The 21109-nt window shown below is 43.8% G+C and overlaps 1 protein-coding gene across 1 annotated transcript in view; it reads right to left on the reverse strand.

The window, feature by feature from the left end:
- Positions 1-21109, reverse strand: part of LOC126109897 (hormone receptor 4) — a 617359-nt gene that overhangs the window by 157135 nt on the left and 439115 nt on the right. Inside the window, exon 4 of the mRNA XM_049914995.1 lies at positions 348-381. The gene's annotated coding sequence lies outside the window, so the exon portion shown is untranslated. The remainder of the gene's footprint in view (positions 1-347; positions 382-21109) is intronic.

A 21109-nucleotide genomic window follows, 5' to 3' on the forward strand; every position in this document is an offset into this window, starting at 1 on the left:
CTACCAAGCGCGGCCACGGCAGTCCAAGTACAGAAAAAGTGGAACAGTTATTTTCGTATCTTTTGACATGTAACTAGAATATCCGGCCTAGCACTACAAAGGTAAAATGTGAATGATAGCAACAAATAACTGATTTAAAGCCAATTTAGTCCCAAGTATTTCGATTCGATACACTACTTAATAAAGTTGTTCATTCACTATTCTTTGGGCTTGAGGACACTGCCATGTACTAGAAAGAAGATTCTGAGACACTGAATTCTAGCTAAGTACTGTCAGCTGTGTCCATCACATGTAGTTTCGCTTGAATATATCATAATCATACGTGAGATCCTTATCCCACTACTCACCATGTACGAATTGCGAACGCCGTCCCTGCAACACCTGCAAACACAAAGAACGGTGCTATAGTGGCATTCTTAGGGGAAACTCATGTGAGACCAAATTATATCAACTTAAAAAAAATGAAGTGACAAACGAGTGAAATTACATGGCAGCAGTGAAAACTGAAACACCATAAAGAATACAGGAGGGCCAAATGAACTCCATACGACACATGAGAAATATGACAATGCATAAATAACTAGGGCTGCATAACTGTACATCGTTTCTGCGTTTGAAGATTCAGTAAAAATGCTAGGCCCGGCTACGCTCCCGGGATTTTGCTCCATGCGCTTTGCATGCGAGTCCACAATACAATAGTTGCTGATGAAGCGTGGCGAACAAGAGATGTTCGATGGGCGACGCGTGAAATGAATGCGGTGCCGGATCTCTCTGCTCATATTTACTTCAGTACGGAAGAGTCGAGCACCCAAAACATAGCACCGGTCTTTAGTCAGTAATGAGGCGCAGCAATGCAAGCTTGTCAGAGTACAGTCAGTACATTAGGTTTTTCAGGTAAACAGTCAACGCTTGTAACAGTTTGAAGAGGGACTCTTTTGCTATCAGCATATTTTGTCAGCACGCCACCGACATCGTTAACAAATCATTGCAGCCTCAGTTGTTTCTGGGCAATGAAAGTCACCGCAATAGCATGCGTGCAACCAGGCGATCCTATAGCAGAACGGCGTCGGGCCGTCGATCAGACAGTTGCACACGTTTTAATGCAGTCCAGTTTCGATCTAAGATACTGAACGAAACTGTACTGCCCGTTATGCCAATGCGAACGATATGGCAGTCATACTGTGTCATGTCCAAGAAAGATAGCATGCTCCCATATGGTGATTAAGTGAAATGCCGCTAACACGTTTTCATTGATTTTCATTGCAGTGAAATGCTATGAATCGAGGGGACTGAGAAAGAAGGAAGGAAAGAAAGATTATATATATATTGGGGTTGGGAGGCTGTCATTTTAGCTTAATAATAGCGATATTTTCGTAGTTCCTCAAAAAGAAACAATAGTTACACTTGTAAGCAGGCTGTTTATATTTTCTTATTGGCAACGTTACGTAGCGCTCTGTATGAAAATCACTGGCTGTGCTGTGTGCAGCCTGTGGTTAGTTTGCATTGTTGTCTGCCATTGTAGTGTTGGGCAGCGGCAGCTGGATGTGAACAGCGCGTAGCGTTGCGCAGTTGGAGGTGAGCCGCCAGCAGTGGTGGATGTGGAGAGAGAGATGGCGGAGTTTTGAAATTTGTTATACTGGATATTATGAACTGCTATATATATTATGACTATTAAGGTAAATACATTGTTTGTTCTCTATTAAAATCTTTCATTTACTAACTATCCCTATCAGTAGTTAGTGCCTTCCTTAGTTTGAATCTTTTATTTAGCTGGCAGTAGTGGCGCTCGCTGTATTGCAGTAGTTCGAGTAACCAAGATTTTTGTGAGGTAAGTGATTTGTGAAAGGTACAGGTTAATGTTAATCAGGGCCATTCCTTTGTACGGATTTCTGAAAGTCAGATTGCGTAGCGCTAAAAATATTGTGTGTCAGTTTAAGCACAGTCTTGTATAAATTTTTCTAAGGGGACGTTTCACACTACGTGATCAAAAGGATCCGGACACCCCCAAAAACAGACGTTTTTCATTTCAGGTGTATTGTGCTGCCACCTACTGCCAGGTACTCCATATCAGCGACCTCAGTAATCATTAGAAATCGTGAGAGCAGAATTGGGTGCCCTGCGGAACTCACGGACTTCGAACGTGGTCAGGTGATTGGGTGTTACTTGTGTCATACGTCTGTACGCGAGGTTTCCACACTCCTAAATATCACTGGGTCCACTGTTTCGATGTGATAGTGAAGCTCGTGTAAGGAGAGTAAACAATGGACGATTGAAAAGTGTAAAAACGTTGTGTGGAGTGAGGAATCACGGTACACAATGTGGCGATCCAATGGCAGGATGTGGGTATGGCGAATGCCCAGTGAACGTCATCTGCCAACGTGTGTAGTGCCGACAGTAAAATTCGGAGGCGGTAGTTTAATGGCGTGGTCGTGTTTTTCATGGAGGGGGGCATGCACCCCTTGTTGTTCTCCCTGGCACTATCCCAACACAGTCCTACATTGATGTTTATACACCTTCTTGCTTCCCACTGTTGAAGAGCAATTCGGGGATGGCGACTGCATCTTTCAACACGATCGAGCGGCTGTTTATAATGGACGGGGTGTGGCGGAGTTGTTACACGATAATAACATCCCTGTAATGGACTGGCCTGCACAGAGTCCTGACCTGAATCCTACAGAACACCTCTGGGATATTTTGGAACGCTGACTTCGTACCAGGCCTCACCGACCGACATCGATACCTATCTTGAGCGCAGCACTCCGTGTAGAATGGGCTGCCATTCCCCAAGAAACCTTCCAGCACCTGACTTAACGTATGCCTGCGAGATTGGAAGCTGTCATCAAGGCTAAGAGTGGGCCAACACCATTTTGAATTCCAGCATTACCGATGGAGGGCGCCACGAACTTTTAAGTCTTTTCAGCCAGGTGTCCGTATACTTTTGATCACATAGTGTATCTCCCGTAACTACAATTTCTATTTTGTCCATAAAATAAGTTCATTGTGAATGTTTCCTATACGACTTAAAATGAAATACGCGACTAGTCTTTCAGATAAAGTAGTAACAGATAAACTGTTTACTTCAAAATAGAAATCGATTTTTTGCCGATAATGTCAACGATTCTTTAGATTACGAGCTTACATGTTTCTCCGAATAGTCACCCGTAATGGGTGGTAATTCAAGCTGTTGGGAACATTCTTTTGTTACTACTAAACATTTTGAAAAATCAGTTACTTTTTGATCTGACCTAACAGAAGCACAGATGAGTCAGTGCTGTCTGTCGCGTCGATGTCACAGTTTCATGGTCGAGACAGATGGCAGAGGGTGTTACTAAGAGGTGTACAGCTTTTAATAATGCAAGCCGCTGTGTTACAGCCTTAAGGCAAAATGTACGTGAACGTGAGATAATTTAGAAAGCAGCAAACTTACGTGCACCATAATAAAAAGTAGCTAATGAAGAACGCATTACGAAGCGCTTCAACATAACAGTTGCCACAATACAGCCTCGCGGCAAGAAACACGGTGATACATGCAGTATGTAAGTTATCCGCAGTTACCGAGCGAGGTTGGCACAGTGATAACTCTCTAGACTCCCATTCGCGCCCACGGCGTTTAATGACCCGTCGTCGGGTGATCCAGAATCTCATTTCACGTGGTTTCTCTAAAAGCCTAAAAGCTGTTAAGGCAAATATGGGGCTTGTTCCTTTGGAAGTGAACCTATCCCTCCTCATCCTTATAATCTCATCGTCGACGAGAAGATGAGCCTTAATCTTCCTTCCTGCCCTTTTCATTCATTCACGGCACTGAATAGTTAGTGATTTCCTACGTGAACAAATCTGAAACGCCTTTCACACAATGTTATAAGACGAACGAGCATGCCGTGCACTTCAGATACTGCATGCAAAGGAAGCAGGTAGGGCAATGGAGACTCTCTTTCGTAGCTAGTGCAAAGTTCGCTCGTCCAACATGCGTTCCAGAGTGAATATTGTGTGCCAGCTACGAAAGACTTTGTCCCTTGCCCATCGTCATCGGCGGGACGCTATAGCCTAACCTTCCATTTTGTCCATTTCTGAACGACAAATGTCCTTAAATCTAGAAAAAATTAAGCTCTCTGTATAAAAGATACCGCGTAAAGACACAGTGAAGTTATCTGCCGTCTTGTACCTGTGGCTTGAATCAATGAAGATGTATGCCGAAGGATGCGCTGTATTTATAGCACCAAGATCTTAGCGGAGAGTTTTTCCAACGGACTTTCGGGCGTTAATTTATTACTTTTTTCGTAGTTGTTACTAAATTTACTATGATGAAATTCCGGCATAATTTTACGCTTCAGAATAGTGATCCACAGCTGCCAACCATGGGAACAGCATGTCAGTGATGACGTGGCAAATATGGAGGGGGCCGGGGGTGTCCTCCCCTGGAAAATGTAAAAAATTAGAAGCTTGGTTTTGGCCTTGAAACGCTATGTTTCAGACACATCCTGACCCTAAATAAAAATGATTTTCCTACAAGAAAAGCAATTGTAAGTGAAAAAATCCAGTTAAGTGGAAAGGCTGAAAATCAATTTAGTAAAAATAAAGGGTGTTTTAGAAACATTTCTGTACTTTTCAAATATTTCAAAATCGGTACTCACATCTTACACAAGACTAATATAAATAAAAACAAAACATAGAAACAAAAATCACTTACGTTATTAAATGTGTAGGCTTGTCTTCAATGCTTTCTGCAAAAATATTCACAACCCTTCCTCATCCACTGCTTCTTCCTGGTTCTGTCTATACTCGTATAATGGAGAACCGAGATTTCTACTGTTGACTTAGCGTAATTTTCTCTTGAGCGATTAGTAACTGTCACCTAGTTAGAAAAAACAACGACAGCTTACAGAGGAATGTCTTGAATCTTGCGACATCACTTGGTTCGAAAGCAGTTTTATTTCTACCATTTAACGTGAAACGCAACGAACGAAAAATTTTCATCATGCCTCAACATAACCTATCTTACTACATTATGGTGACGAAGTCATTCGCAGACAGGTTTACTACGTACTCAGGAATGAAATCATTACAATCTATAAAACATTTAAGTAGCACAGGAGTAACGAAATGGAAACAGTACCTTCTCCGATTTTTTAAAAACGTTAAATTGTAAAACGCCCATTTTCGAATTTTTTTTTACTTTCCGTCTCCGTAATTAAGGTGATAAACCCGTAGCAATTACGGAAAATCCGTAATAGCTGGCACACATGTACGACATCTTATTCGGTGAGACGATTTACGAACGCGCTGAAGTAGTTTTCCTGGTCTCCGAATGTGCACGAGCCTTTTTATTTGCTGTATCCTGCTCGTTCCTTTCTCGGGGCTAATGGTGCGTTCACGTTTTATTCATAGTCCTATTAGACTTGCATTATCAATCGTTCTGCTTCTCCAGGTATTTCAGAAACGTATCGAATATTCAGCAGATATCGCAGAGCTTCCGCTTTCGGAACAATGTCAGTCCAGCACGTATGAGTACGTACTGATTCGGTAACAGTCACTCATTTACTATGCTTCAGAGTGACGGAGCATTCTGAAACAGTCAGTTGAAACTAAAATCTTTTATGAAAAATTCATCTAATCGGTTGTTTGAATGTGATCTGTAGATAGGCGTACAGAGTGGTAGTTAACATGAAATATACTGTAATTTTAGTTTTTACGGAGATTTCCCTGATATTATTTGTTTGGAGTTTGTCCTTATGCGGAAGTTGATGGTAAATAGTTTAGACAAGATAACAAAAATGTCTGAACTGCGGTGTTTCTGAATAATGTTAAACATTGGACGTGTAGCTCTGATAACTAATGAAAAGTTACTGAATCGAACTGGAAGGGAGGGGAGGGGGGGGGGGAGGAGGGAGCACTGTATGGTACAAAGTTGACGTAAGGAAAGTTGGTTGATAGGCCACGTCCTGAGGCATCACGAAACTGTCAATTTGGTAATGGAAGTAAGCAGGGGGTGGCAACTATAGAGAGAAAACAAGGCTCGAATACAGTAAACAGGTTCAAATGGATGCAGGTTGCAGTAAATGGCTCTGAGCACTATGGGACTTAACATCTATGGTCATCAGTCCCCTAGAACTTAGAACTACTTAAACCTAACTAACCTAAGGACAGCACACAACACCCAGCCATCACGAGGCAGAGAAAATCCCTGACCCCGCCGGGAATCGAACCCGGGAACCCGGGCGTGGGAAGCGAGAACGCTACCGCACGACCACGAGATGCGGGCAGTTGCAGTAAATGACAGAGATGAAGAGGCTTACACAGTATGCAATAGCGCGGAGAACTGCATTACACAATCTTCAGTCCGAAGACCGTAACAACAACAACAGAGGACGCATAAAAGATTCTTAATTGTCACTCCATTACAGGAAGTTAAGATAATTCAAAACATTTTTTGATGCAAGTATTTGGTGATCTGAAAGCACTTCCGACACTTGGGTTCCGGTATTCTCTTTTGCCGATCGCAGATACGTCGTAATAGGGAAGACAGTTGTCGCTGAACAACCGGTTTCGGTTACGACGGTATTTTTTAAGCCCAGTTTGACCTGACTGTTAAAACAGCTAAAAATAACCTGTTTCTGAATTAACAGTTTTTCGGTTTTTTATTGCCATTATTTGTAGCAGTAAATGTAGAAATCGAGCATAGAAGGAGAAATTCTGACTCCTTCATACTTTCGCACTACACGTTTCACGATACGTAGAGCCAAAATATCAAAGGAAACAGGTAAATGAAACAAAACCTCGCCGAGTTACCATTCTCTGCTTTTCTTGGAAAGTAATGAGAGGCTGAATACTAAAAAAAATCATCGCATTCTCTTTTTTGAAAAGTCTGCTCAAAAATCATGTTGTAATCGAAAATACCACGTTTCAGGTATTTGGAATAGTCACTGCTATATGGTGCAAACTGAGGTTGGAGGAATCTATTTTTCGTGTGAGTTGTCCGATTCCAAGGACTACAAACAGATAAAGGAATTTTATGTAGCAAATGATCAGCTACTTTCTCTTTTTATTACGAACTGTTAAAGTTTTTAATTTATTTCTGTTTTCTTAATTTCCTTTCTTTTTTTCATTTCATAGAAATGGCACACAAGTAATAAACTTTTGCGTTAATTTGTAATGCTCTTTTTCTTTAATTATTTTCAATGAAAAACCTGTCTTTTAGGCAATATATATTTATTTACTTTTTAATAGGAATTTGAGTACAACTATATTTTTTTTGACAAAACTAATAATACTCTTTCATTTAATTTAAATGAACGATTTAGATAATACGCAAAGCAGAACATTTGCCAGGAACAATTAGATGACAATAATTAAAATTTCTGTGATAAACTAATCCAACGGCGCCGGCCGTAGTGGCCGAGCGGTTCTAGGCGCTACAGTCTGGACCCGCGCGACCGCTACGGTCGCAGGTTCGAATCCTGCCTCGGGCATGGATGTGTGTGATGTCCTTAGATTAGTTAGGTTTAAGTAGTTCTAAGTTCTAGGGGACTGATGACCACAGCAGTTAAGTTCCATAGTGCTCAGAGCCATTTGAACCGTTTAATCCAACGGCCAATGTTTATTGTCCAGTCTACTCATAAATGTTAGTTATATAAAACGTTCATCTACAAATGGACTCGTTTCATCATCTTTGAGAAGCCACCGGACTTCCCACCAACGGCAAATTTTTTTGGGCTACAAATGACAAGCCTGGGGCACACCTTTTGCTAGACTCCCAAAAGAAAAAGAAAGGAAAGGATCGCAGCTTCTGTGTAGTAACGGAGAACAATCACCATTCCTCGTTTTAAAAAAAAGTTTTATTTAAAAACGAAAAATTTTAGCACTGCTACTAGGACAAATTGCAGTATCTGTTTTTTACCTGGTTTTTAGTAAAAAAAAAAACTTATTGTAACAGGAACCAAACAGATACTGAAAATAGCGCTTATTCAGAATTAAGAAACCGATATCGATTTTAACCGGTCTGTTTTTTCCCATCCCTACGACGCAGTGGCTTGCATCGCCCCCTGCCTGCCGCAGTTCTACTGACTTCCTGACTCGGTGTGAACGGGCAGCGTGCGTGTGGCGGGGGCGGCACGCGAGACGCGGCCACTGTTGACGGATGGGGCTCTCCGAGCTGCGGCGGCACGCCTCAGCCAACTGGGGTGACGCGCACGCCACGGTTTACTCGGCCCAGGACGCAGCAGTCTCAGTAGAAAGTTTCAGCCCCCGTTACAGCCAGTCCGGACTATTTCAAATAACCGAAGTAGCAGAATGATTATGAGGCTTGCGGGTTATTTCGAGAACTGAAGTCAGTGTCTCCGAAAACTGAATGCGTCTTGGGAAATCCTATCACTGTCTTCAGTTACATGAATCATCGTTATACAGCCATACGTCCAAGGGGGAAACATCTGTACTTATTATACACCGCGAGTCTGTTACTACGGCATTCGCAATAACCATAAGCCAACAAACTGCTGTATAGCGTCTCATCTACTCAAGCCTCCCACTTTTCATTGTATACCGTTTCGGGATTCAGCCCCAGTATCTCTACTGCCAGCATATACCATATAGCCAAACATACTACTACGCAAGCCACTGTTCGCAGCACGTAACTACACATTATTATTACCTATTTCCTGTCCTATTACGCTCGAGACTGTCTATACGCCTCCGTAAACAACCTTATCTCACTTGTCCTAATATCATCATTATCATGTGAGATATATATTATCTGATTAAAAGCATCCGGCCATCTATTAGTGGACATTTATTTGAGGTGTATTCACATTTTGATTTTATCACGGCTGGAACTTTTTTTGGTGGGTTGATTTGAGAGGAGGGGTCATCCGTCCCATCGTGTGAGGGAAGGATGGGGAAGGAAGTTAGCAGTGCCCTTTCAAAGGAGCCCTCCCGGCCGCAGGGGATGACAGAGTGGTGCCGCCGCTGCTACTGTGCGCGCTATGCCAGAAATGTGGGAGGCGGGGGCGGGGCGCGCCCGCTAAGCAGCCCCGGGCACAGCTGCCAGCCGCCGGCTTCCCGCCTAAACACGGCACCACTGGAGGGGCGGGATGGCCTGGATTCCAGCTCCAGCCCCCTCCCTCTCCAGTTACACTGCTCTGCTGCGGCGGCGGCGGCGGCTCGTGCTTCCCTCTGTCTGCCCTTAAACCCGATACCAGGTTCGGTACATTGCTAGCGGCCGTTTCAGTGCTTGGAGAGCTGTCTGCCATATACTGTTCTGAACTCCAGTTGCTTGTAAACAACTGCTCGGCGCTACTCCGTCTGCCAAATGCTTCACATTGCCTTTGCTGTTTATTCAAATGTCTCGAGATTTTCAGTTAATTCCCATACTCCCGATGTACAGACGTATGATTAACGTTCTTTCAGGTGTGTTAGCCGTGTTCTTGATTCCAGTTTTATGTACAATATTTCGACGACCGGCCCTCGAGTGTTCTTCAATTACATTAATACGTGTATTCGCTGCCTGGACTCACACCAAGACTGGGAACTTTTATTGTCGTCGCACCGCTATTAGTAGTGGAGTTCGACTCCAGGCCACCGCTGCGCCCTTCGAAGCTCATTTGTTTCTTAGAGCCTTTATTTAGACACAGTGTTACAAAAAGAGGAGTAACACAAACTATAGATAATAGTCTGGAGTCCAGGCAGTCAATACACACAACAGCACAACTCACAACTGAGTTCGTCGTCGGAATATATAAAAATTGAAACAAGTCAGTTCAACATCCGAAACCGTGCTATTAATCAATCACACAGATAAAACCTGAGAGATTACAAACGTATGATATTTTCATATCGTACTATCTAGTGCAGGTTATAATACTACAAGAAAGTGCCTCATAATTATAACTTTATTTATCTTGAAATCTTGATATTACTTTTATGAATGTGAATTTATTACACTAATGTTTGGAAAAAGCGGAACACCAAGTCAGAGAGATGTGATCGCAATGAAATTTATTCCACCGATTAGGGACATGACAGTACATAATTAGCATTACAGACCTATACACGCACGGCGACTATGGAAATCCAGTGCAAAGTAGTGCCACCACGTGGTGCAATCACAGCTGGTACACGCCGTGGCATGGAATCAAAAAGCCCCTGAATATGATACTGGGGAATACTGGTGGAATACTACGTGGTATGTAGGCACGTCCACAAAGCGTCAACTGTGGCTGCAGGAGGACCTGAAAGAACAAGTTGCCAGCCGTCGTTCTTCGAAGAAGGCTTGCACATTCCTCTCCACACGCGGCCGTGCGTTGTCCTACTGAAATATGGCAAGTGGAACGGGCTGTAGGAGGGACAGTTCCTAGGGTTGTAACACCTCCCCGATGTAGCGGTAGCTGTTCAGATTGCCTCAGAATGTAGGAGGCGAAATCTCATGTTATACGCAATGGCGCCCCAAACCATCACACTTGGCGTCTGCCCGCTGTTCGATTGCGTTCACCGCGGCAGCCTCGAACGGGTATGCGGCCATCACTGCAGGACAAGTTGCAGCGGAACGCGACCGAATACACCACATTTTGCCACTCAGCACGCCAGTGTCAGCGTTCACGTGCCCATTGCAATGTGCGGCGGTGGTGGGTTCTGGTCCATGGAAGCTAACGGAATGACACGCGCGTCACCCATGCAGCCCGCAGAAAATGGCGTCGAACCGTCGACGCAGACATGTCCACACCCGTTGCAGCATTCCAACGTCGCGCCAACACTGTGGACGATGCTGTTCTGTTCGTTACGGCCAAGCGGACAAAATGGCGGTAATCTCTCGCTGGCCGCCGCCCTTCTCTTCTCCATTGGTTCCACACACACCTCACTGATGAAGCAGCGTGCCCTGTACGAGCAGTACTGTCACGAAACGTCAGACACACTTCCCGGAGACCAATCATTCTGCCCCGTCCGGACGCACTCACATGCCGACTTCTACCCTGTGATGTTGGCGAGACATAGTTGCACTTGGTCACACGTTTCCACTCCGTATGAGGGCTCTGCACCTACTGAGTGTTGAAAAACACAGACCTATCGGATCAAACGAAGGAGGGCTTTGTTGGGCCTATGTCCATGCTACCTCCCTGCCATTTAAATCACCTGTTATGGTCCCACGTCCTCTTATCATGGCGCGTTGCAGGCCGCTGCGTCTGAGTGTTTCACTTTTTACGAACAGTAGTGTATGTATCTAATTATTTTCTCGGTAATGATCATTAATCGCTGCTATGCATATTTGCGAGAAACTATTCAAAAATAATACTTTCAAATATTGTATTAGAAACGCTGTCAGTCATGGGACTTGTATTGCGCTGAATCCAAAGACATTATTAAGATTATTGCACTAATATCCTTGACGCGCAAGCGCGCAGGGACAGGCAATGTTGCAATCTAACTATAGTGGTTGAGCATGGACGAAAAGTGGCTGTGGAATGCATTGCGCCGTACCATCTGCAACTGACCATAAACTAAGACTGGGCCATTTACTGTGCAGTTTTGTAAAAATCTTGCCACTGTCCTTGTCTCTCGTAAATTCGGCGTTCTTTATAATGATTTATGATGCTTGTAAAATCTTTTTGAGAGAAATTGCTATAAAATCTAGTACGGAATATTAATTAACCGTAGTTGTTGCTTCACAAAATCTAACGACAGACAACATTATTGTGAGTGATGTGGCTCAATCTATATCATTTTAAGTGTTGTTAGTGGCTAACCAGTACTGGTTTCCACTGATTCTGAAGTGTTTTATTACACTAATAATTAACTTCATATTATAGAGCACATAGGAGATTATACGTAGCATTTTCATTTGAGCTTCCTCCTGTACATTTAATGCTGCCGACTAAACACATCTCAGAAATTGTTACATTATTTGTAACCAAACAGAAACAAATTCATAATTTATGCTCAGGCATAAGCTGGCGACTGTAAATCATGTTCATTAGTTAATATTTCAATCAGTCTGGATCATTTAATTATAAATTTAGCTAGCTACAGTGAATTAATTAACTTAAATGGAAAATTGTTTCCGATCGTTGTCGTGCACTGTACGTAATTTAACGTAAATACATAACACTGCAACCTACCCGCCAGGTTAGCCGAGAGCGCTAATGCGCTGCTTCCTAGACTCGGCGGCTTAACGACGGAGGTAGGTGTGCTGGCCAGCCTGTATGTGGTTTTTAGGCGGTTTTCCACATCCCACTAGGTGAATACCGGGCTGGTCCCCACGTCCCTCCTCAGTTACACGACTCGCAGACATCTGAACTCATTTGCACTATTCCATGGATTACACCAGACGCAGACAGTTGGGGTACACTAATTCCATCCTGGGGGGTACAGGGTGGCGGCAGGAAGGACATCCAGGCACCCCTTAAATTCACCTTGCCAAATCCGATTAACTATGCCGACCTTGCGTCACTGTGGGAACAAGGGACAAGCAAAAGAACGAAAGAAAAGAAAGACATAACACTGCAACCAGTCACTTTTTTTGAAATAGTTATTTCTTCGTACCATGAAGCGGTTTTCGAACCTTCTCAGGGTCATCTTGAGAATGTTTCCAGAAGTTAGTTTGCTATTTCAAGAACAATGCTAGATGCTGGTTCTGTGATAAGAAGATGGAACCTGTTTTAATGCATCGCCATGAGTATTGTTTATCTGCCGATTTGGATCCAAAATTTAGTTTTGTACTTACTTTGGATCCAAATCGACAGATAAACAATACTCATGACGATGCATTAAAACAGGTTCCATCTTCTTATCACAGAACCAGCACCCAGCACTGTTCTTGAAATAGCCTTGTAACCTCTGAAAATAAGTCTGAGAGCCCGCATCTCGTGGTCGTGCGGTAGCGTTCTCGCTTCCCACGCCCGGGTTCCCGGGTTCGATTCCCGGCGGGGTCAGGGATTTTCTCTGCCTCGTGATGGCTGGGTGTTGTGTGATGTCCTTAGGTTAGTTAGGTTTAAGTAGTTCTAAGTTCTAGGGGACTGATGACCTAAGATGTTAAGTCCCATAGTGCTCAGAGCCATTTTTTTTTAAGTCTGAGAAGGTTCGAAAACAGGTTCATGGAATGAATATATACTATTTCAAAAAAGTATCCGGTTGCAGTTTTATGTAATCAGAGCCACGAGTGCTGAAACATCCGTGACGGATAAGCTTAATGGGTGCGTAACTGTTTGATGACCATCAGTGTTAAGTCTTGCTTGCATTATTTTGGTCAGAGTTTATTGTTCGGAATCTACATCTTTTACGTGAAGTGCAGAAATGTAGATTACACGGGTCATTGATATACCGAAGAATGCAGGTAGGTTATAAGGAACATGTTAGTAAAATGGAATTTTCAGAGGGATAAAAACAAAAAGGATTCGATTATGGTTCACTTGTAGCTGGATGTGGTTCATTTCCTTGTTTTCTCATGGGATATGTTTCTCTGTGACATTTATTGCACTGAGTTAAGTTAGTTTACTGAAGCAGAGCTGCGAAGGCAGACGATGGTCACAAGGATTGTGCGACAAATTGGTGTTGTTCGGTCACGATAGTGGATGCACGTTCGCTGTTTGGTTAGAGCTGTAAGAGAGGGCAGGCGAAGTGACCTCCGAAGGCCAAGGCGAGGAGAAGCCAGTGGAGCAGTGTGGGGGCCGCGTAGGAAGCGCGCCTCGTTACAACAGCCGCTAACTGCCGCTCAATTACCGCCTCGTCCCCACACGGCGGACCGCAGCGCAGCGCCGTGGTCGGTCTCCCCAACTACACAACATTACATTTCACAGCTCTGAGCTGGAGGACGTTGATACCGTAGCGCTGCACCTACGTTGCTGACAGATGCAGATTGCCTCTTATTTTTCAAGTAATTTTTTTCATAATGAATGAAAAACATCCGAAATAAGTACTGCGATCGCTTCATTAGACTCGCTAAGCAGTTGCTTGCCGCTCCGCCTCGTTTCCTGTTGCCTGTGTGTAAACAGCTGATGAGATCTATACGCTGTCCATCCAACAAATGCCGAGACTGGTTTTATTCTTAGCGTACAAGCTGTGTCAGCGCAGTGACTACGGTGGCAGCTTTGACTATCCCTACGCCGGCCGCGGTGGCCGTGCGGTTCTGGCGCTGCAGTCCGGAACCGCGGGACTGCTACGGTCGCAGATTCGAATCCTGCCTCGGGCATGGGTGTGTGTGATGTCCTTAGGTTAGTTAGGTTTAAGTATTTCTAAGTTCTAGGGGACTTATGACCTAAGATGTTGAGTCCCATAGTGCTCAGAGCCATTTGAACCATTTGACTATCCCTAACATGTGCATTCGACTAGTCAGTTGTGAGCAGGCAGTGTTCCGAAGGGGATGTGCGGCCGTTGTGTATCAGCGTTGTTGTCCCACAAATCGCAATGGAGAGCATCTCCAGAATGTTTTGAAGAAGAGAGAAATCTGTGCAGTTTGTCCCGCACACCTTGACTCCCGGACAAAAACAACGAAGCGTGTCCAGCTGCCCTGACTTTGCAGAAATACAAAACGCGGACAATCTTTTTTTGGAAAAAGTCATTAGAATCTGCCAGAAAACGAGAAAGTGCAGATTGTTTACAAGTGTGCAGCCGTATTATATACGCTCGAGCCGATACTGGTTCGTTTTTGCTTGATATTTTGTCTGGCAATACAAGCTCAGTCACTATGTTACCACAGAGGGCATTATGATGGCATAATGGAATACCGAAACCGGTTTCCTCTGCAATAAATCAGACATAAAAATACAGCTGTTGGTTTATTTACTGCTGTTTACATCCCTCATGGCGGCCACTGTGGCCGAGTGGTTCTAGGTGCTTCAGTCCGGAATCGCGCTGCTGCTGCTGTCGCAGGTTCGAATCCTGCCTCGGGCATGGATGTGTGTGATGTCCTTAGGTTAGTTAGGTTTAATTAGTTCTGAGTTCTAGGGGACTGGTGTCCTCAGATGTTAAGTCCCATAGTGCTGAGAGCCATCAGAACCATTTGAACATCCCTCATAGTGACGATGGATGAAGTGAAGTGAGCGCACAATAGGTCTCTGATGGTTCATCAAGACCGGAGAAGGTGCGAATGTGAAGTGCGAGGTGAAGAACATTCCAAAGAAAGACTTTCCTGGCAGTTTCGTATGGTTTTGTGCGTTGTACTGAAGTGGTGGCAGACCTTGTGAGGCACCAAAAGCACCATGTTATCTCTCCTTTCTCTCGCCGCCAAAATAATAATCTCCGGCCTTAAAAACGACGGTCAACAACTGGGGCCCTCGTTATTGGGTCTACTAACTCTTCGGAACAAGCACAACGAAACTTATAGCTTTTCCCATTCATCATCTGTCTTCTCAGTTTGTCGGAGAAAAGTTAGCCACTTGGCTTGTTAAAGACAACGAAGTTGAGCAGCTGCATAAGACATAGCGCTAAGTGGAGTGGGCCGCCACTAGGGGAGTCTGGTAATCGTGTCGCTTTTCTCGTTTTTCATGTGTGAAGGCGTGGTTAATAGGCGGGCGAATACGCAGTTTTGCGAAATGCAGGACAAGAGAGCAATGAGAGACAATCTGGCAATAGCTACGTATCACGCATACATTGATACCGCAGCAAAGACATGGAAAGATCCACATCCGAGTTGGGTGTTGGCGTGCCTCCGTTCTCCCACACCGCGAGCCGTGCGAAGGCAATCATCACCGGCAGCGCCAGTGCCAGGCGCTAACTCCTCGCCGGTTTGTGCTGCCACTTTGAGCCTCCTAGTTTACCAAAGAACACTAAAAGGTGGCGGCCGTGTGCTCTGGACAGCAAACGTATTGTCCGACCTTGAATGCTTCCCAGGAAACAAAAATGTAAGCAGTATAAATGTGTAGCCGTAGCGCACGATTTCTTCTTTTTTCTGCCCCTTTCGTGTGTTTAGGTTCCACCACCTGTAAAGACAAATTTTAGTTGTTACGCAACGATTTACGGATTTCTTGTTCTTTTTCTTCGTAAAAGTGTTGCTTATTTTTATTTTCTTTATATTAATTCCCCGACAGGTTATATTATTTGTCACAAAAGCACAGATTCCACACAGTTTTATTGTCATCCTATGAGACGAATGGAAGGGTGTAGGAAGGGAATGTGTATTACCGGGGAAAGTTAAAATTTACTCTTATGTTTATGCCGCAGCTTCACATTCAGAAAAAGCTGTTTCCCCATCGCCATCTAATGAGTTCTGTGATACTCTGCTTGTAGCCCTATGTGAGGCTACTTTTCTCTGTCTACCTTTAGTGAGGTTCGACGTCGTCGTCTAGTCGATATCGAGTCTTTGGACTGATCTCTCTGTCCGTGACCTGATACAGCAGTGATACGCCCACGTTAAAACACTGGGAGGGATAACGCTTGGGGGATTAGAAAAGGGAAGTAGAACTGTTTTACAAATGAGTCGTTCATCAGGACGTTATATTTTGTGATGCGGATCGATCATAGCTATAACTACAAGGTGATACTGCAATCTGTTCTGATCCTGACGGATTTTCGCTCACAAATAGACCACGCAAGATTTCATTGTCCTATATTACCAATCGCTTGAGAAAAGAAAGGTTTTAAAGTGGCTCGTTCCAAGTAAATGCTTTAGCACTAAGCTTGCTGAAACTTAATTTGCATTTGCAGCAATCGTATGTCATTATCGTTGCTGAGATTAGTTTGCTACTATTTCAGTGGTACTGACTAATTTTTTATTATTATTTTTTTATTTGTTAGAGCTGCATGGGAGCTTCTCAAAATGTTGACAGATGTTGATCACTCCTTCAGGTACAAACTTAACAATGCAGTGTTCACTTCTACATCTATACTCTGGAAACCACCGTAAGGTGTGTGGCAGAGGGTACTTTGTGGACCACTGCCATTTACCCCTTTTCCTTTTCCAGTCGCGAATAGTTTGCGGGATGAATGACTGCTCGTATGTCTACGTGTGAGCCAGTATCTGTAATTTTACTTTTACCGTCTTTTTGTGAGTCTGGTAGTTGGGAGGAATATATCGGCTGACTTTTCTAGGGACGCACGCTTTCCGAACTTTGAACTCCGTCATGCACGCCTCTCTCGCAGCGTCTGGCAGTTGCATTTCGCTGAGTATCTTCACGTTGCTTCCGCGCTTAACCAACGAGGGGATCACGGCAAGTGCCACAACCCGATTTCCCAGAAACTTTGCTCGGTGGAAGAGGAGTCAAAATAAGCGAACACCTGTCTCGGCTTATCCGTAGATACTCGACCGTTTCAGAGAAAACGACGGTCACATAGATCCCTTTCAGACCACAATGATCCCAGTCGAAGCGGTGGCGCAGGGGCTAGCGTCACGGCATATCAGTTTTGCACCCCGCGTTCGAAACCCAGTTATTGTTCTTTATTTATTTATTTTCTTTTTTCCTTTATCTACCCGTGTCCATGGAATGTATCTACACGAATTTTTCTTATCAAGTTAGGGGATACAAGAGCGTTATATTAACTGTAAAATTTCAACTGTGTTTCACAATGTCATTCAAATAAGTGGGTTTGAAGAAGAGCTCCCCAGTTTTAATGTGTAAGGAGTGACATACACTATTCTAGTTTGTGGTTTTTGATTCATCAACTCTCCAAGTTTGGTTCCCCTGCAGTTGGCAGGCCTGCTTGACCTTGAGGCGGCACTCCTGCTGTTTTTTCCCTCTGTTCAGTCCAGGCGTGCGTGCACTGCAGTGCAGAGTAACTCAGCAACAATGCGTACTCCGCAACAGGAAGCGCAGTGTGTTATTAGGCTTGTGAAAACTGAGGCAGTTACGAGTGCAACGTAATTCTAGACGCCAGTATGGTAGTGAACCACCTACAGCCAAAACTATCCGTCATTGACTAAAGTCTTTCGTGTAAACCGGTAGTGTTTTAAAAGCTAAATCACCAGGTAAACCGAGAACTTCTGAAGATGTTGAACAATCCGTGTTTCGCGTGTTCGGGGCCCGAAGAAGTCTTTGGACAGACGTAGTCTACAATTAGGAGTGCCTAAAGGTACTGTGTATGATGTTGCGCGTAAAAGACTAAAGCTGCGCTTCTACAAATTGCAACTCTAACATGAAATATAACCTGCTGATAAAACCGAAAGGTATGAGTTTACTGTTGACTTTCTACACAGAATTGATGATGGTGTGTACAATGAAAACAACAGAGACATCAATCACTTACGAAAAAGAATTGTCGTGACAGTTGGGACAGTTACACCCGAAATGTTGGTTAATACATGGTGAGAAGTAGAATATCGTCTCGACGTGTACAGGGGAACAAATGGATCCCACGTTGAAGTCTACTAACATTAAACGAAACTTGAAGGAATTCTCTTTCATGATATGTACTCATTGATGTAATTTTTCATTAATTTTCCAATTAAATTTACACTTAAAACTAGGGAGTTCTTTTTCAAACATCGTGTGTGTGTGCGCGCGCGCGCGCGCGCGCGGGGGGTCCTCAGTCTCTGTGTAGCATCCAAATTTTGTTCTCTGTGGGCTCAGGGAATCAACTAAAGTCGCTGTGTCTAATTATAGCATTTACATTATACCACGCGCTTTCATCACATCACTTTTTTTTCATCTCTGCATTTTCTCAGCAGGTAACAGCATCTGTTTAAAAAGCTGTTTATCACAGTGTCAGTATATTTTCGAAAAATACAGTTTCTCTTTCTTCCCAGTAATTTTGGAGTAATGTGTGTTTAGACCATGACATTCAAAAATGGTTCAAATGGCTCTGAGCACTATGGGCCTTAACATCTCAGGTCATCAGTCCCCTAGAACTTAGAAGTACTTAAACCTAACTAACCTAAGGACATCACACACATCCATGCCCGAGGCAGGATTCGAACCTGCGACCGTAGCGGTCGCGCGGTTCCAGACTGAAGCGCCTAGAACCGCTCGGCCACCAGCGGCCGGCTAGACCATGACGTAATACCCTAATATATCCTACACTATCGAATAAGTGATTGTTTATTTCATCACAAAAATATAGCGATATATTGTTTTCGAAATAACAGTGGGACTAATTTGGCAATTACTTACGTTTTCTCATTACAGGGATGTTGTTTTAGTTATTTTTAGGTGTTTAATATTGAGTTTTTCGAGTATTACAGATATTTCAATTATTTTCTAACATTAATGGTATTTACTTCGAACATGTTCTGAAATTTTTCTGAACCACACCAATTTTTTAAATTTAGTATTTCATTTTTATTTTTCCCAAGAACAATGCATTGACCAGCAACAAAGCTATTCCTTCATAACATCTAAGCTAAGAACTGAGGTGGGTATAGTATTTTCAGGTTTAACAAAATTTTAAATTCTCGTATTCTTATATTCCATTCTTATATCACTCATATTATATTCTTATGTTTATTCTTCAGGAGGATGTGGTGCATTCCCTTGACGGATACCGATGGTAGAAACATTCGAAATACAGAAATTGCGAACACGACGAGCAGTACGAGGGCAGCTTTGCCGCAGTGACGTTTCTTCGTATGAATCTCACTCGAGAAAGATACGTCGTTAACATTGCGTTGGCAATCATTTCGTGGCAAAACACGCATAATGGATCTATTCTTCATAAAATTGGCGCTTGCAGTTGATTATGACTCAAGATACATTACAATTATTTCACCTAAAACAATTTCAAATAATTTTCTTATTCATTTCTTCGCCAAACATACGAGGGTTGCCCAGAAAGTAATGCACCGCATTTTCTTTTTCAACAATTCTTTATTGCACATAATGAAATTACACACACTAAAGAATGGTGTTTTATCTACACACCCTATTTTTCCCCGTAATCTCTAATCCGTCCTATGGCTTTCCTCCAGCGCGAAACAAGGGTGTGTTGCCCTGTTGGTACCAATCCTTGTCCTGATGGCGGAGCCATTGCTTCATTGTGTGAATCACCTCCTAATCGTCCTCAAAATGTCTTCCACGAATGGCATCCTTTAATGGCCCAAACAAGTGGAAGTCCGAGGGGTTGCAACAAGTCAGGTGTGACATCCTTGGATTGTCTCCCTGTCCGCTGCAAATCGTGGAGCTCCGCCGAACCGCATCATCCTCCATACCCAGTGACTAACTGTACTTCTGTCGACAGCAGATGCTTCATAGACTTTGCACAGTTTCTTTCTCTGCAGTGAGAAATTCAATGACGGCACGTTGCTTGTGTCGTACATCACCTACAGACGCCATTTTGAAACTGTCCTGCAGCTACGCTATCCCTCGGAAGTGACGAAAACTTGGCGCACTCACTCATGAACCTTCAAATAATACATACGTAACGTTTCGCATTGGTAGCATTGTTTTCGGCTGAGGAAAAAAATGCGGTGCATTACTTTCTGGGCAATCCCTGTACAATTAGTAAACGAACAAGGAAAACGTTATTTCAATATCCATTGGACAATTTTCATCTTCTGCGGATATGGGTCGATAAATGTAAAACAAAATACCAATAATAATTGGGTTTCGAACAAGGGGCGCAAATGGATGAAACCGCAACGTTAGCCACTGTGCCATCGCGTCCGGTGAATTACACTCCTGGAAATTGAAATAAGAACACCGTGAATTCATTGTCCCAGGAAGGGGAAACTTTATTGACACATTCCTGGGGTCAGATACATCACATGATCACACTGACAGAACCACAGGCACATAGACACAGGCAACAGAGCATGCACAATGTCGGCACTAGTACAGTGTATATCCACCTTTCGCAGCAATGCAGGCTGCTATTCTCCCATGGAGACGATCGTAGAGATGCTGAATGTAGTCCTGTGGAACGGCTTGCCATGCCATTTCCACCTGGCGCCTCAGTTGGACCAGCGTTCGTGCTGGACGTGCAGACCGCGTGAGACGACGCTTCATCCAGTCCCAAACATCCTCAATGGGGGACAGATCCGGAGATCTTGCTGGCCAGGGTAGTTGACGTACACCTTCTAGAGCACGTTGGGTGGCACGGGATACATGCGGACGTGCATTGTCCTGTTGGAACAGCAAGTTCCCTTGGCAGTCTAGGAATGGTAGAACGATGGGTTCGATGACGGTTTGGATGTACCGTGCACTATTCAGTGTCCCCTCGACGATCACCATTGGTGTACGGCCAGTGTAGGAGATCGCTCCCC

The sequence above is a fragment of the Schistocerca cancellata genome, chromosome 1 (assembly GCF_023864275.1).
Source record: "Schistocerca cancellata isolate TAMUIC-IGC-003103 chromosome 1, iqSchCanc2.1, whole genome shotgun sequence".
Classification (NCBI taxonomy): Eukaryota; Metazoa; Arthropoda; class Insecta; order Orthoptera; family Acrididae; genus Schistocerca; species Schistocerca cancellata.